Here is a 3,865-nt window from a genome sequence, read left to right as displayed (position 1 = left end):
CATACGGGGGTAATATAAGATCTTTATCATAATCCACCATACGTGGTCGGCGCGCAAATATAAACACAAAAGGGTATGATAACAACCTTCACATTTAAGCTGCATAAAACTAGCTACAGGAGGTGAAGCTGAATAGATAATTAAATGAATATTCCAGAAGGCGTCTTCAATTATCTAAATCCACGACAGTGTACACAACGATATCTAGATTAGCATTTGAAAGCTGTGGCCCTTTTTTCAAACCCACCTAGTTTCCGGGTTATGTAAGTGGTCAATATCAAACTTCACATCTAAAAGTCGACTCGGTGCCTTTCTAAAAGAGCCAATTTCCCGTTGTGCAACTTCCTTCAAGTTGTGTAACGACTGAGCAGGGCTGGGCACGTGGACGGGTCGTGCGTTACGCATGACGGATTCTACATTCTAGATGATTCGTACAGAATCTTTACGCGAACATTTGAACATTATCAACAAAACAGATGATTCTCTGCTCGGTTGATTGTCTGTCTCTTTCACATAGAAGATAATCTTACCACTAAAGATAAGATTGTTCATGACAGGTGTGTTCGTCGTTAGGAGTTATTGCATCTTGATATTAAGTGTAAGTCAGTGCCGTCCAATTTACGACAAACGTATAAATCTGGCAAAGTTAAGTAAACATGAAAAAGCAATATGAGATTCCTTTTAAGATATGCTATCAAGATGTCGACAAAAGATATTCTCTCAATATATCTCATCCCAGAATTGCATATAAATTACGATAATTAGTATCGTAATTTGTATTTAGCATATGTACTACAATACGATGTAATTTTCACTGCAATTTTATTCTGCTACTTATTGGATGTGTGTTCTTTGTATTTTTCCTCAGCCCTTGATAGTAGCAATGCTGTTGGACAACCTTAGCCAATCATGTCTGTTTGAGTCAGCCAAAGCAATAAATAAATGGTGATTATCAAGCCTAAAAGGTGTTTAACTACCCTCTACGTGCATCTGAATCTTTAGAGGTTACCAGAGGTTATCAGCTTTTTAATAAGTTATGTTATATTGCGGGAAATAATTAAGACAAAATACTTCTTATATAACCATGCTAATATTTACCAGGCGACAGAACAGCATGGTGCCAGCTCTTCGTGCTGTGATGTTGTATGAATGAATGAATGAATTTTATTTGCTCAACAATCGCACAAGGTACAATGTATGGCAACTAATAACAATTAATAGCTATACAGACAATAGTACTAAGAGGCTACATACAAAATAACAACAAAACATTGTCGGTAACAGTACAGCTATGTATGAGTAATCTGGTCTCACATTTGAAATACATTATAAAGAAACCGGCCTACGTAGACGGATATATGAGTTGAACATGAGAGCAATATATGGAAAATATCGTTTTCTGTACCAGCAAGAGAGATATGCCGACGATCATTGATATTCCTTGTGACAGTAGGTGGATTGAATAAATCACCATGTGTCATTTCCTCTGGAGGATCCTTAACCTGATTTCAGACTCATGGCCACAAATTACGACTATCTTTAATGACTCTCTACTCTCTAGAAGCGAGAGTGATAAGCAGTGATTGTAACGCGAAGTATAAGTTTTAGAATTTGCTTCCTTGAATATAAGGCTTGTTTTGCAAATTCATTTATTCATTCAAATTTGCAGCATACCCTGGTAACAGAATACAGAAATAAACGGACAAAAGATGAGCAGATATGCAAACTACAAGGATTTTAAGTCTTGCGGCAGACGACAGAACTCTAAGAACTTTCCAGAAGCCGTCTTCGACCAAATCCAAGACACCTTCAGGTGCAACCTCAATATCGCAAATCTGTATCTAGAAATTGTCCTGAGAGTTTCCCGAAACTCGTAAGTCGCTGCCTATGTAACGACGACACAACATTGATGTACTATTCATATTAAAGGTAACAAAAGATGAGCTAACACATGCAAGTAAAATACAAGCATATCAAATCTTGCGGCAGACGACAGAACTCTAAGAACTTTCCAGAAGCCACCTTTGACCAAATGCTTCAGGTCCCTCCTCAATATCGTATATCTAACAATATCTGCATCTAGAAATTGTCTTGGAAGTTTCTCGAAGCTCGTAAGTTGTTGCCTTATGTAACGACGACACAACCAGGCCAGGCACGTGGACTAACCGCGCGTCTTACTTCGTTGATACTTCTCGTTCTTAGGAAAACCTCACCCCCGCCACAACAAGTGCGTGGTTTCATCCGCCTGACCCACAGTCTGCGCACAAAGTACCAGCCAATCCAGACGGGGACTTCTCTTCCCACGCACGAGCTGCAGCGTCTCAGACGACTTTTTTTGCCGAGGTTCGCGACTCGAGCGCGCTACTTCCATTAGGGAACTGCAGTGTTCAACGGCCATGTCGCTGTTCGAAGGTACGTGATGCGATTTATGTAACGTCAGTTCACCTTTATCCTTGGGTCAACCTATATCCGTTGTTAAAGACAGGGAATTTGGGGATATCAAGTCTACGGATATTGGTTTTAAACATCTTACTGATATTGAAATTTGAAACCATCATCTGTCGACTTAGTTTCCCTAAATTCTTTTAGATTTTGAAAACAACGGATATGGGTTAACCCGCGGATAAAGGTGAACTAGCGTTGATTTCAACTTACAACTTACAACATCTTGTGATTCAGTTGATGCTTGGTTAGTGTTGCACAGCAGCCACATTCAACCGTTAAGGATTTGCCTGTGATGCATGTATAAGAACACGTAGCACTCAACCATACACCTACTGGTAATGGTAAGCGATTCTTTCTTCTTCTCAAGAACGTTTCTACTCTATGTCTTGATAAGGGTAAATGCTTTCTTTGGCAACTGGTGGTCTTTGACAGCGGGGTTGTCTCAGAAGAGAGGCGTTAGAGCTAGGCATAAGTGCTAGGGTAATATCCACGGTACAATGAACCCGTGTAAAACTGTCCATAGCGTCTGTCATCTTTGTCACGGCCAGCATCCAGTGAGCTAATCGATATCACTTTGAATTAGCTTTCCGTTGCGGTCAGTACCAATGGCCTTACACGTTCCCTCGAGCGTCTTCAACCGGTTTAGGCTTACGTCACATTTCCAGGGACCCGGCCGGGCAGCTTTTTGGAACGAAAAATAGAAATGTATACGTAAAAATATACACGAATAATACCCACGACTACTCTGTTTACGTGTTGTGTAGTTTGGTGTCTTTTATCTCATACTTTTCGTTCCCAAAAGCTGCCCAGCCGGGCCCCAGTTTTGATATGTGACGTCAGCCTTAAGTAGCAGGTACTTTTGAGCTTTAGCTGGCCACTCATCTGTGGAGACCCGTATTTGTGAGCTGTATACATTTTCACCTTCACATCTTTTCGTCTTCGTTGAATTGTTTCACCTTCAGTCTAAGGTCTGGACGTTATGGATTCAAGGCAAAGACTTTTCTATTCATGAAAATCTTTGATTTAAGTTTGATTATGCACTTAAGGAAGACTTTAGACTGGCGTTGAAACGTTGAAGCGAAGTTATGTTCAATAGCTCTAAGCCATGCATGGACCTAACGTCTGTAGTGGATAGATAAGCAACAAGAAGGGCGTTAGTAGAAGTCCACTGTGTTCTGCTGCTGCAGTGGTCTGGACACCATCCAGCATTTCCTGAAGTCTCTCCGCCTTATAACCGGGATCACACGTGCGTACATATTCAAGTCCGTGTGAGGTCCGGATGGGATTCTTAGCCTCTACCAGGCTCCACAGGTCGCCAGAAAATGGGAAAAATTAGAAAATATATAGACACAAATTATGCCAGAGGAGTTAGCTGTCCGAGCGAGTACGGTTGCAACCGGCTTACTTCGCTCGCATGTTA

The sequence above is a fragment of the Branchiostoma floridae genome, chromosome 11 (assembly GCF_000003815.2).
Source record: "Branchiostoma floridae strain S238N-H82 chromosome 11, Bfl_VNyyK, whole genome shotgun sequence".
Lineage (NCBI taxonomy): Eukaryota > Metazoa > Chordata > Leptocardii > Amphioxiformes > Branchiostomatidae > Branchiostoma > Branchiostoma floridae.
Note: the sequence above shows the minus strand (reverse complement) of the source record.